Raw genomic sequence first — 14,866 nt, 5'->3', positions numbered from 1 at the left:
ATGAATCCAAGTTTCATGGCATTAGCCAGTTTCCAGTAACTGTCCCATAGACTTTCTTTCTTAAAAAAAAAAAACAAAAACACCACAAGGCAGCATTAAATAGCTTTATTTTCAAGGACAAGAAAGACATATACAGACAGCCAAATTCATTACTGCTCTAAGTATGCTCCTCTCCAATCTGCCTGTGGTGTATCCAGCCTTAAAACAGTGAGGAAAAGGCGACTTAGCATTCAGACATTTGTGGCGTCAGAGCTTTGCTGAAACTCTAGAACAAGCAAACCATCCAATTTTGCTTACTGCAATAATTAATTAGTCACCATTTTGTTTACAAGTGGGAAATAACATTATACTGTACTTTTATGAGATTGAAGCTCATTTGAAACAATCCTCCAGCAACACCACCAATAAAGGTTTATGGAAATCCCTGTGCCATACCCTCTGGCTACTGACACAACACTATTGATATACAAATCAAAATTGACGGCTCTGGTAACAGATTCCCCTGAAACAGTGAGGTTTAAACTAGGAAAAAAAAAAAGCCACCTCTGCTAAAGCCAGAACACCAGCATAATCCAAGATGTGATGCTATTGGCAGAAGGTGGGCACAGGAAGAAGGGACAGAGGATGCACTATTAAGCTCACTAGAAACCTGTAGTAAAAAAAGCTCAAAGACCCTAACATGAAAATGCACATAGGAGAGACCCAGCTCTTGCCTTTCCACGTAGATTCCAGCTAAGGTGGGTTTCAGCACTTCCAACAAGTAAATACAAAATCATTGGTATTTTTGCAGGAGTAGAGCTTGACCGTTTCTCCAGAATGCCCAGATGAAGAGGTAAGTGTTGCTAGGTTGGTCCATAATCATCTTGGGAACAGTAGTTCTTTCTAAACTTGTGAGATAGTCTTACACTAGATTAACATCCTACCAGTAGCTCTAAGATATGTACATTGCAACTTGGCTAAATGACAGCAGAAACCGAGAAACAGCAATGTAGGCTATAACTACTGCATTATTCCTCAGTTTACTCAGTGAGAACTCACTGGTCTGACATCCACATATCACCCATGCCCTGGTTCATTTCCACCCGACACGCTGGTTGCCACCTGTGGGATGGTATTTCCTTGCCAGACTGGATTGCACTTTTTGAGGAAGCAACTGCACACAACGTGGAAGTATGAGCCTCTAATGCTATTTTTCTTTTTGGGTGGGAGAGGGAATACTCCTATATTCACTGCAAAACTAACTTCAATCACATCTTTGTTTTCCCCTACCCTTCCAAATTAATATATCAAATCAGATCATAGAGTTTGAGAATCGATTCTTCTGGCTATGCCAGGATCATCACACTATAAACAGTTACGAAAATCATGTTCAAGGTTAGAATGAGATTCTTCCTCCCGTAACAGAGACCATACCAAGAACTAATTTGGCTGTTTTCACCCACCATCTCAACTATTACTCCAATTAAATTAGCGGTATTGCAGTTTGTCATGGTTTAACCCCAGCCAGCAACTCAGCCCCACAGAGCCGGCTCCCTCACTCCCCCCTAGTGGGATGGGGGAGAGAATCAGAAGAGTAAAAGTGAGAAAACTCGTGGGTTGAGATAAAGACAGTTTAATAGGTAAAGCAAAAGCTGCATGCCCACCAAAGCAAAACAAGGAATTCATTCGCTACTTCCCATGGGCAGGCAGGTGCTCAGCCATCCCCAGGAAAGCAGGGCTCCATCACGCGTAACGGTGACTCGGGAAGACAAACGCCATCGCTCCCAACGTCCCCCCCTTCCCCCTTCTTCCCCCAGCTTCCCGTGCCGAGCGTGACGCCATACGGTGTGGAACGTCCCTTGGGTCAGCTGGGGTCAGCTGTCGCGGCTGTGTCCCCTCCCAGCTCCTTGTGCCCCCCAGCCTGCTCGCTGGTGGGGTGGATGAGCAGCAGCAAAGGCCTTGGCTCTGGGTGAGCCCTGCTCGGCAGTGAGGAAAACATCCCTGTGTCATCAACACTGCTTCCAGCACAAATCCAGAACATAGCCCCACATGAGCTGCTATGAAGAAAATTAACTTTATCCCAGCCAAAGCCAGCACACATTTCCACAAATACCAGCACACATTTCCACAAATACCAGAGAGGTTTTGGCATTCAAAGGATAGTGGCCTTTAAATTACCCCTTAAATGATATATCCTTGGAAAAAATTCTTTTTAATGCAGTTGCTGCTAAACACTGTTGAGAATCTAAGAAATAAGGCAAAAGCATATCATCCAAAAATCACATTTCTGACCAATAAACACCTTTGCAGAAGCCCGACGTGGTCAGCAGGTAGACAGATATATGCCTTAATTATTAAGCAAGTTGGTAAGAGCTGAAAGATCATCACTTTAAAAAAAAAAAAGAAGCAAACAAACCCAAACCACAACAAAACACCACACAACCAAAAACCAACCCAAACCAACTTTCCTTTAATAAAATGGCTTGGATCTAGTTGAGGTTTCTTCAATATTTATTATTTCACCTGTCTTCAGATGGGAATGCTGAGTATTTTGATGTACTGAAATGCTTAGCTTTATAATAGCTTCTGTATAAGCACCTCTGTGTCCTCCCCACTTAAAATGCTTCATGGCAGCTTCTTACACAAATATTTCTGTGTAAATCAGAGAAATAGCACTGGACTTCTCATACAGTTAGTTCACTAGAGGGATTACTTCCCCTCCCATTAGCAAAAGTTTAACCCTACTACTAAAAGCAAAATTGATCTATCTAACAGTAGTCAAAAAGCATACAAGTCCGTCCTTTCTTCCTTTTCTTTCCCTTCCTCTCCAAGTTTTGATGTAAAAATAAAATCAATCCATCCTAATCACATAATTTCTGACTTGTATACAAGACAAAACTTCTGCAAAAAAGACCTACTACAAAAATAGAGAAAAGTGTCTTTGTCTTAACATATCAAGCATGTCCTCACAGTTCAAAACCCTCATGGGCCACTCAAAAATCATTGGGATTTCAGAACATAAATTGCCCAGTTCTCACAAAAATGGACCACTGCCATACAACATATTTTTAAAAATTCTACTCTATCAGCTCCTGGAGGCCTCAGAGTAAAAATGAGCAAGTGGAGCAACATGTATTCATAAACCAACCTGTGGAATAGAAAATATCTGTTAAATAGAGAGCAGCAGGTTCTACTGCACACTATACCATATTCTGTTTTCACAGGAGTCCATTTCCTTAGCAGATACAGTCCTGCATCGAGTCCACCTATCTCACTTCTCCAAGTTCAGAGATTCAGAGAAATAAATGGCTGGTATTCTTAGCATAAAGCAAACAGAGGGAGAAAAATCAGCTGCATGAACTTGGAAGCAAGCTCCACTGGCACCATTACTTTTAGCAAGATGCTATCTGACATCTTTTGGCTGAACAAGTCCCTTTTGTGGGGAGGATTGTACAGCAAATATTTCTGAGTAGCATAATGTTTGTTGGATATTGCTCTGTTAGGGCAGCTTGTGTTTTCACTCTATTCTGCTTTTGTATGCGAGGGTGTGGAATTTGTTAATCTAAATAAAACTCAAAATAGACAGCATGGCTTAAAGAGCTGCTGACGCCTGGTGGGAAATTTTGAAAGAGTTCTCTGTTGAAAAGCAATCCTCTGCATGAGTCTATCTCCAAGCTTCGCTCTCAGTCTGCAGAGCAAGAGGCTTCCAAGAAGTGGATTTAGCTGTTTAACGGGAACACAAACTGCCTTCAGTGCAATGTGACCCACTAACTTTGCTTTGCAAGTGTTTACATTCATCTTGCTACCTATTGCTGCACAAGCCTCTGTTTCAGAGAAGGGTACAGAGATACAAGGGTGCAATATCCTTGTATTCTTAATTGCGATTGGTTATTCCTCAGGCTGCAGATGGATGCTGGCTGACTAGCTGTTCTGCTCTCAGCATTTCTGGGCAAAACCCCACACCTGCTCCTGACTCCTCTTCCTGACCTGCAGCTATATCACCACCTGTCCTGGTTTCGGCTGGGATAGAGTTAATTTTCTTCCTAGTAGCAGGCATAGTGCTGTGTTTTGGATTTAGTAGGAGAAGAATGTTGATAACACGCTGATGTTTTTAGTTGTTGCTAAGTACTGCTCATGCTAGTCAAGGACTTTTTCAGCTCTGCCAGGTACACAAGAAACTGGGAGGGGGCACAGCCAGAATAGTTGATCCAAACTGCCCAAAGGGCTATTCCATACCATATGATGTCATGCTCAGTATATAAACTGGGGGGGGTTGGCCAGGGAGCAGCAATCGCTGCTCGGGAACTGTCTGGGTATGGGTCGGCGGGTGTTGAGCAATTGCATTGTGCATCACTTGCTTTGGATATTATTATTACTATTATTATTATATTGTTATTATTATTATTTTACTTTATTTTATTTCAATTATTAAACTGTTCTTATCTCAACCCAGGAGTGTTTCTCACTCTTACTCCTCCGATTCTCTCCCCCATCCCATCAGGGTAGGGGGAGTGAGCGAGCGGCTGCGTGGTGCTTAGTTGCTGGCTGGGGCTAAACCACGACACTACCTTAGCTTTCAGCATAGCTGCACCGCATGATCCTGTTGCTTTTTGTGGGCCCTTTGGGTGCGCAGCACTTTCATCCTTGCCCTGCTTATGGCTAGAGAGGTTCAGTTTCCTTCTGCAGAAAGCTAACTGAATTTTTCCTTTGTGAATCAAGTCCCCTACCTGGATATACGTTCAGCAAAAGAAGTTTTACTCCCCCATTACATTGAAGATCTCTCTCCATGCAGTCTTCTGTTATTTTCAGGTTTGTTCCTATAAATTTCTCATTATCTGTATATTTCTTGTTGTCACATGAATTCCCTCTTGCTTTGTCTTTGCCTTTAGGTGAGGACAAACTGAAGTCTTATGCAACAGCTCTCTCCAGATTTCATTCTGTATCAATGGAGAGATGCCCACAGAATCTTCTTCTCTGTCCTCTGTAAAAGATACAAGTACCTGAGCCTTGTTAAACCTAAAATAATTCAGTTCTGGATTTGCGTTTCCTGATTTAAAGTTAGAAGTTTGGTCTTTGAGCAAACATCCAAGCTAGCCATCTACAAGTTCTCAAAAACTACTGAAAAAAATTATTGCATGCACTCTTTATGACTGAAGTTACAAACCCTACGCCAGCATTCATGAGGAAATTCAGATCACAGCAGTTTGAGTTCTGTAGCAGAGATATTTTAAGTTTTAGAAAATCTTTAGATAGGTTACTCTGAGTTTAACTGAACTTTTCTAGTTCATCCATCAGTATAAGCCTCACTTCTTCCTCATCATGACCTTCTTTTACAGGAAAAAACCCAACATTCAACAAATAATATTGCAATAGAAGGATCCAAATAGTGTCCAAAATTGGTCCTACCTGATGTTCAGTTGAGGCTCTTTAAGGCATGCACTGTTTGGGTAAGGTCAAGGGAAAATAAACTAGAGTTGCCAGTATCATTACAGGAAAGCCTACACTTTTGTGCATGACGGAATGTGTCCTGATTTGAAGCTCAAAACACTATGAAAACCACCACCATGCAATCCATATATTCATTAAACAGAGAAAGCAAATAAGAGACAACTTTTGTAGAATTCTTCCCTTTTAAATCTAAATACAGCAATCCATGCTTTCATTCTTAGATGAATTGTAGATGTCTCCCCATTACTCATACCCAGAGGAGGCAAGCCTACCAAGAATGATTTGGCAAGTACTAAAGATAAATCACAACACAGATCACTGCAGTCATGAACCCACTGTGAATGGATTTTCTTTTTTTAAATATGCTTGTTTCCAGTACGTAGAACTCAAGAGAAAAAGAGGATGAATCTGGAAAGAGGACGTATAAGCAGAGATACTCATCTGTGTTGGGTCTTGCACTTCATATGGAGGTGAGTAGACAAATACCAGTTTGTGTTAACACTGAGCATCAGCTCAGGACATCTGCGAGACTGGGGTATTTTGGTTTTGTTTACTTTTTAAAACAAGAAGGAAAGGTTGAGGTAGATAATCTAAAATATAACTGGGAACTGATTTAGACTGTCATCCACAATGCAAGACAATCTACTGAGCACTAGCTACTGGTTTTACATCCATCTCATTCATTTTCACACACTTCAACTTGCTGGTCTACCTCAGCAGAGGCACTAAATTTTGTAAGAGATCTAGTTCTGAAAGCTATTGCCTTTTGAACCCTCCCCCATTTTCTCACCCGTTGCAGAAAAGCTATTTAGATAACCTGTATTAAAAGTGTGCAAACTTTCATTGCTGCCTGTGGTTCCAAACCGTCTGAATCAAGGCTTCAGGGCCAATTCTCATCTTGTTTCTTCCTCCTTTATATTCTTGCAACTCAGCTGAGGCTAGCGGACTGTTAGACTCAAACTGGTGTGAGGGTAGACTCAGGGTCCACAAATCTGAATTTTATGAACAGGTCTATGTGAGAATCAAACTCTGTCACTATGAAAGCCTGTCCTGCCACTCACCAGATCTCAATTCCTTTCAGCTCTTCAGTCATAGACCTCATCCCCATCATAAAAACAGACCGAGAGCTCTGTGAAGCTGATTGCAAGAGCTGCCACTGTGAGAGCTTCCTTCAGTAGAAAGGATTAGAGTGTCCTGAAAATGTCAATCAGATATCAAAGATACATGAAGATTGAAAAATAAAGTGTACAATTTATAAAAAATAAGTCTTTGGGAGACATGCTCAAAGTACCTTGAAAAATTTAAGAGAAATATGTCACCAAAACAAATACATACTATAGTGTCCAACTTCAATTTTTCACTGCTAAACTCCCAAGCATGGCAACCAATACAGTAAATAAACCAGCTAAATCCTCACTAGTATCCAATTTCCACTTACCATGACTAAGTGTCTCCTACAGCTGATGCACTTCAGCTGATATGAGCTCATATACCTCCCACTAACCAGGTGCCCTACATGTCAATGAAAAGACATGACTATCAGGACTGTCACAATCAAGAACATACTGTTGCTGCTCTTGTAACAGGAGCTGCATCAACCACCCAGCTAAGCCACCCTAGTAGCGCCTGCCTGTTGAGTTTTCTGTTGTTTGGGTTTTAATTCACTTCACTAAGATTGCTTTTCATTCACTTAGTGACAGGTAGCTATTTGTTTGCAGGGTTCCATTTGACATTTATTGTTAGTGTAAAACACTAATAATAATAATTAGTGCCTTTTTAGAGTTGTCTGAGGTTTTAGTGCTGGTGCATTGTTAATATAAAACATCCCAATGCTTTGCTGTATATAGGATAGTATGATTGTATTTAAATATAACAAAGGGGCTCATTATACTGAGACCAGATTGCAGTATCTTTGAGCCTCCTGTTAGCAAGCCAAGATTTAACATCCTCTAAACTTGACTGCAATGCTAATACTTTCTGGAAAGGGGAAAAAACCACCAAAACAAAAGCTAGACAGACATATACCATTTTTATTCACTTAGAGTTTAGAGCTAAAGTAAGTTTAATGAAAAGAGGATGGGAATAAGTGAGAATAAATGAATCCTACAATTACTTTGAGAACCTCAAGATACTCCAAACATGCTTGTGCAGGCATTTCTCCATGTATGGGAATGGATCATTCAAAACTACTTCATAGTTACCCCCTTATTCCTGTCTTAGATCTCAGATAATCATTTTCATAACATGATCAATGAGACTATGGACAATACTTTCAGAGCATCTCATTAAAATACATTTGCAATACTATTGTGGATTCATGTTAAGCATGTTGTAGTTCACACATTCCTTGGATGGTTGCTCTTCACCAAGCCACTTAACCATTGCAACATATTGATATAACATAGCAAAAACTACTGTGATTATATACTTCAGGGTACACATTTTATTCTAGAGGCAGCAAATTGAGGAAAACTTCCCATATAGAGATGACTAGACGCAGGTTTTAATATCAGGAATCATTTATAACTTAAGAAAATAAGACACACTGTTTTGAATTACATGGCATTCCAAGAGATGCTACATGGACAGTGAAAATAAGGCTAAAAGTATGAGCCAGGCATTTGCCAATCACAACTAGCTTGTTCTGTTTTTTCTCCTGTAGTTCACCTCTAATCATAGTTGAAAGTTTGAGTCAGTTCTCGTTTCTGCTGGGGAAACTCAAGGGATGATCTCATCTTTGTAGAACTCCGTTTTTGGACAGATCTTATTCCAGGGAAGATTCAGAAGTCAGATCTGTGCCAGCTAGCATTGCACAAGTGAAGTCCAATTTACAACTGAGGAAGAGCTCACCCTTTATCTTCTAATGGAGTCAGATCACAAGGGGAGAAGAGAAATAGGAAAACCTTGAATGGAAGGTCAAAAGAATAGGTAGAGAAGGCAGAGTTGAGATTTAAGTAGCTCAACCCATAAAAAAAAGTCCCACACAACTATCACTTTCAAAAACAAACATGAAGAGTTGAGGCAAGTTGCCAGGTGTTCTCCAAGAACTCTTGCCATAATTACATGAGCAGAAAGACCAAATAATAGGAAGGAAAGAAAGAAAGAAATGCTCAGTTATTCCTTTATTGTCCTTTCTTTCAAGAGCTAACTCATTCTAACTCAAGGAAATGGCATTTATTATGACAAACTGAGTCTAGACAAGATATGTCAGATTCAGCTGCACTATATAGCTTAAGGTATACACATTTATACTACATATTGTAAGAAGAGACATATGAAACAAGAATTTCAATATTGAGCACTACTAGATCTTTTCAGATTTCTGCTTGAAAACATGTTTGCATGAAGTACTTGTCACTGTACTGTCTTGACAGCCACAGGGTTAAATACTCCTCTTTCCCATCTGTCCTTTCTTGAGGCCATTGGGCAACACCAACTTCCCAGATATGAAATTTATTCTTCATTTCAGAGTTACATATCCAGTTGACATACTAAGCACTTACTGTATTTATTTTCAGTACCTCAAATAAATTAATTCAATAAGCCTTTTTAAAAGAAGTTTGACTTTGTGCCAACTATAACCTCCAGGCCAACAGCTTTTCTTTGGTTCTTACTCTGCCCAAACCATTCCAGCAAGCAGTAGCTTGAGAAGGAATTGAGGGGTGGTTTTTTTTGGTTGGTGTTTTGCCTCTTTGGATGGAGCTGCAACAACTACTGAAATAATTCTGATATCACACGTTTATTTTCCACCGTATTTGGCAAGCAGAACAAGAGAGCCTAGAAGTATCCCAAAGTCCAATAATCTCCAAAGCTTGAAGGACGCACGAGAATATAAAAACACATTACCTGTCTTGCAAACTGTAGCAGCTGTTGACATTGCTAGGAAGTCTTAGAAAGGATCACAACTGGTATCATTAAAATCCATTTCAGAGGAAAAAGCATGAATTACCACAACTTGTCAGTAAAAATAAAAGGTTAAGCTCACCTTTTTTTTTTTTTTTTAAACACGCCATTTCAAATACCTTGCTTAAAACTTATATTAAATTTAAAGCAAAAAGGAAAAAAGGGTAAAGCCTACATGGAATATTTGACTAAGAAATCCACTTGGTTTTATTTTCTGAAAAATGTGGAGATGGACCTTTTACCTTAATTCTGCTGTGAAAATGCTTGGAAAACCTGAAAAGCTTAGTCAGCTTTAATTTTGGCCTAACAAGGTTGGGATGAAGCTTTGTTTTCCATGGTTTGAAACAGCCATACGAGTCAAACCTCAGCAGAAAGACATTCAAATCTGCTATTGACAAGAACAGAAGAAAAATCTTAGAAAAAATATAAAGCCAAAATCTGCTGAAATCTGTTTTGATTCTGTGACCCAGATACCAACAGGGAAATAACAAACATTGGCTGTATGTTACACTTGGCTTTCTATTGCAGAGCTGAGCCTCAAATGACCCTGGAGCATCCATTTTCTGGATTATAAACTCTCAGAAAGCATCAGAAGTCAAGATGTTCCCACTGATGGGATTGTCTTTAAATGCAGAGCTTTACTGAGGGTGACAAATCTTGTTTACAAATGTGCAACTTCCATAACTATGTCTCTACTAGAAAGGACACCTAAAGAAATTAATATCTTTAAAAGTTCCAAGGATAAAAATTTCACCAAGATAAAAAGTTGATTTCAACATCAATGATGTTTTACTTTTTTAAATTCTTGTACATATTAGAAAAGGCTTTGGACAAAATGAAGAGTACTTTTCAAAGAATTCTCTCCCCTTCAGACGGATTTTTTTCTATAGGGTCTAAACTATTGCTTTCTATTCCCTTAAATTCAGCAAATTCTGCAAATATTCAAACTGGATTCTCCACCCAGAAACTGGAGAATTCCACCAAAAGTTTTTCCAACTCTAAATTGAAAGTCTTTCCCTCCTGAAGCTAGCACGTTTTTACATCTTAGGTTCTTATAGTATTATGAAATAACAATCCATCTGATGAGGCTTGTATCCCCAGCCCTATCTGACTTCACCTGATGGTGGGTGGGCTGGCCATCTGTTCAGGGGAAAAAAAAATCCTGTGCTTTACTTAGGTTTCCTCCCCTTCTCCAACCCTCTTTCTCCCATTCAAGCTACAAAAAATTGTTTCTTTAGTCTCCTGTTTGACCCATAAGTGGTTTCCACCATCCCGCACACGTGATGTAATGTAAGAGGACATGATTGATGCAGCCTGACCTGACATGTCATGACGCTGCTTGTCACATGTGGAATTCAGGAAGAAAAATAAAATAAGCAACCTTGATGTGTTTATGATAACCAACAATTTTTCCTTTTCTCGTTACTGTTAAATTACTTAGGCATTTACTACATAAATGTTGTCGCTAGTAAGAAAGCAAGCTACCTGCTTTTGAGACAATAACACTTGGACTATGATCCCAAAAATCTTTACATGGACATTTTCTTCCCCAAGAAAAATTTTGACAGAGCAAAGACTGAAGGCTTAAATTGCAGATTCACCACTACCTAATGCGAAGTGGGTTGCACATTTCATTTCTCCTGTAAATTAGAGAATGAAAACAGCTTGTTACGCCTCTTGAGACCAGTAGGTACCTTCAACAAAGTGCTAAAAGCCGAGCCAGTGCTAATGACTAGCTCTACATTTCCTTTAAGCGGATGCTGGACTCTTTTCCTTGTCTTTTTTGAAAGGCAAGTAAAAAGAAGGGAAAGTCAAGATTATGCATAGCTTCCCTGCAGTTCTAATGTGCTGTGTATTACAAGGCAGCAGAGACTGACATTACCAATGTATACTTTACGGCTATTCTGCTTCTAAAATGCTATTTTTATACATAAAAAGTTATAAAGGTACTACAGCACCTCATAGGCAGTTTTAATAGTCATTACACACTTATTTTCCCAGAACATTTTTCCTCGATACTTCATTTAGAATACAAGACTCCAAGAGAAGCCTACAGAAATATCTAGTTCTTCAGAAAATGTCAAGCTACCTGCTCTGCTTCTCACTCCAGTCACTAAGAGGCTTCCAGCCTCAGATCAAGAGCAAGACAGAGCAATCGGATCCCAGGTTACTTCACATGCAAGTCAGCATACGGGAGAGAAGGTAGAGGTTAGTTGGTATGTTAATAAAAATGACTTGAAATAATTTCAGTTGGTGTCATTTTCAACTAGAAGGATACTCCTCAAATAGCAGAGTTGTCAGCAAACACTTCATAATGCCTAATCTTCAGGTATTTCCAATATCCTCCACAAACTACAGAAAGACAGAAGCACCCTCATGTTTTAACTGATTCTGGGCAAATCCCTAACCTGCTTCCTCTCAACTTCAGCATCCTTACCATGGCAATCTGGCAACTATTCTCTTTGGGCATCTCCTTCCTCCTCTGGGGTCTCCCAACATTACAAGAGACAGGATAGGCAGGTTCCCATCAAAACCCTTCTGTCCAGGGCTCTCTTGAGCTTTCCTTAATCCTTTTAATGTTAATATACCCATTACGACTTGCTTAAAGCATTTCTCTGTCCCCACAGAGGTAGTTGCATTCTTTCTTCCTAGAAAGGACAGCCAGAAACAGCTTCCTTCATTTGGGACTCGTAAGAAAAAAACCCTGAGACTTGCCTGAGAACTACTTAGCCTGTGGAGGAAAAAGGAACACAATTTAATGGAGGCTGAAGTCCTGCAACTACAAAATGACACAGTGGGAGGGTCCAGCATCAATAGCCTTTAGATTGGCACTAGTCTGAAGAGGCAGCTTCAAGAGATAAACTAGATTAATTATTGCTCAAGATTTGGTATATTGCTGGGGCTTGCTGAATAGTCCAGTAAAAAATAGGATCAAGTCATAAGCAAGTGAAAAGCTCCCTGGAAGTATAAACAAGCGAGGGCAAACTTGAACTATGTTTTAGTGAACACATACCTCTATGACCAGCTAATATTTCAATCACCAATTACCAATGCTTGCTTCCAATACAGCAGTTGTTGGCTTTGAAGACTGGAGGTGCTATCTTTAAATAACGCAGCTCCATTGTAATAAATTGAACTGCACCAAAGTCAGTCCCAGAAGAGTCTAATCCAAGCATATTTGACTTTAAGATGAAAACAATCTGAGTAAAATTTTCTGAGAGTAAGTCTGATGGCTTATCTTTACTAGACAATGTTATCATAGTCATATACATACACAAAGAACCAAGGTAGCTATCAGCTACAGTGTTCACGAGCAGCCAGGGGCTGCAGAGCAGGGTACGCTGCGCTAAGGGTTGTGTCAGTTGACTCAGTTCTTCGCAGTTGTGTTTGAACACAGTAGCATTTCACCCTGTACACCAACCTACAAAGAACATATGATTCATGCAGTAATCATCTGCGTCGCAGAAGCATTTCAGACATAGACTAAGACACAATTGCGTATTTGGGGTGGGCTAGCCAGATTCAGTGTTTGCTCTGCTCAGAGCTGAATTTCCTCTAAAAACAAACAGCCATGTAAAATAACAGCAAATCCAAACATTAGCAACCTAGAAACTTTTTGAAGTTGTTCTTCAAGCTGAAGTTAGGAGTCATTTCAAACTGACCAGATACTCACTTGTTTTACTCCCCAGTTTGCTGAAACAAAGTTTTGATGAAAGACTCACCTACATGAAGCCATATATTTGTCTCATTTTCACCACTAACCTTAGATGATCCTATAAAAACAGCTAGGAAATGACAAATAAAACCTTCTCATTCATCATGAAGCTTGATAATATAACATTTTACAAAGTACTCGCATGTTGAGAGGAAATCCTGCAATTCTAACATTGAATATGGTGGCTATTCGCCAGCCAAGTGCAAAACAAGGTTGTAGAGCCACAAAGACAGCCTAATCGTATGCCACCAACTGCAAGAACAAAATTTGCCTCTGTCTGCTGTCAAAACACAACCTGCACCAGGATCCAACATATAAGTAGGTCTAAAGCAGGACTGAGTGCTCAACACATGGGTGTGCTCACCAGGCCTGGGACAGCTCTCTGAAGGGCAGAATTCAGCCACATGTAGAAGTTCAGATCTTGGACCAGTATCTCACATACACACGTGGTGCATTTACATCTAGCACACAGCTTTATCTAGGGTGAGACACATACATAAATCCCTGTTTACTGCAGGGGGGTTGGGCTCGATGATCTCTCAAGGTCCCTTCCAACCTAAAGCATTCTATGATTCTATGATCTTTCTAGTAACCAATTCCTTCCAGTTGCATGCCAGCTTGAGTTTAAACTGGAGAAGCCCAGTGCGTAGCTGAGTTATAGCAACTGAAGTGCTCTTACAGTAAATACTCACCAGGATAAATCAGTGCAGAATTAGTCACACACCTTTCTAATATCTACATCTTCTTTATGTATAGGAAATCCTACAGTTCTTCCAGTCCCTCTCAGTCTCATACCTCACAAAGCCTTTGAAATAGTAACAAAATGCTGTATCCATTAATTGCCACTGGTTTATTTAATCTAGCATTTTTAAGCTTGCTAAAATTGCTTGTTCTACCCCCAATAATTTCTGGTACGTATACTATCATATGGGAGGACAGAGTAAAAAAAAAAAAACAAACCAAAAAAACCCAAAAACCTTAGAGTAGGAAAGTGGCTTGCCCCCCACCTTAAGTGCCACAGCTTTCTGAAGAGAAGCTTTTATATCTTATGTAGTAACTGTTAGCGGTTTGTGACATTTCTAGTCTGTCCAGGGTGTAACTAGTACATGACAGGTCAAGTCTGTCACCTTCATAAAAGCAAAGAACATCTACACTGGCACACTACACTGTGGCGTCCCTCTGAGAATTACCAATGTCATACCAAATATCATCAGCAGTATTTATCTTCTCTTCATCTCTGCCATTTGTAGGAGCTTCCAAAAAAAATTCAGATTACTTTTACATGAAGATAGCTTTCTCCTTATTCTTGTGAAGTGAATGCCATAAACCAAAGCTTGAATCCATGAGATTTAATTTGTCCTTGTGGCAACTATAATTAAAATACAGCTCTCTTTGGGGAATACCTGGAAAATTAAGGTTATTGTTATCACTATTATTAATTATCATCAGATGCTTGCTCTTAAAAAATGATCAGTCTTTAGATTTTGATGCTCCCTATTATCCTCATTAAGTAAATGGTAAAATAAAGATGAATGAATTGCAAGCAGATGAATTAATGATTAGCCAAGAATACTTTAGATTGAATTCTGTAACCAGCAGGTTTCACATCAGTAGAAAATGCTTGCATACCGGGCTCTACTTTGGGTAAATGTTCACATGACAATAGTGCTCCGATTAGGAAACTTTCCACTAGTCAGAGAAAGAGACAGGTAAATCAGGTGCGAGGAGAGGAAGTTAAATCATTCTCATGTAGCTGGTCAAGGATTTAGAAAGGAAGCAATACTAATTATGGGCCCATCCCGGACACATCAGATGGCATTA

Source organism: Pelecanus crispus, chromosome 14, assembly GCF_030463565.1.
Source record: "Pelecanus crispus isolate bPelCri1 chromosome 14, bPelCri1.pri, whole genome shotgun sequence".
In the NCBI taxonomy this organism is placed as follows: Eukaryota; Metazoa; Chordata; class Aves; order Pelecaniformes; family Pelecanidae; genus Pelecanus; species Pelecanus crispus.
Note: the sequence above shows the minus strand (reverse complement) of the source record.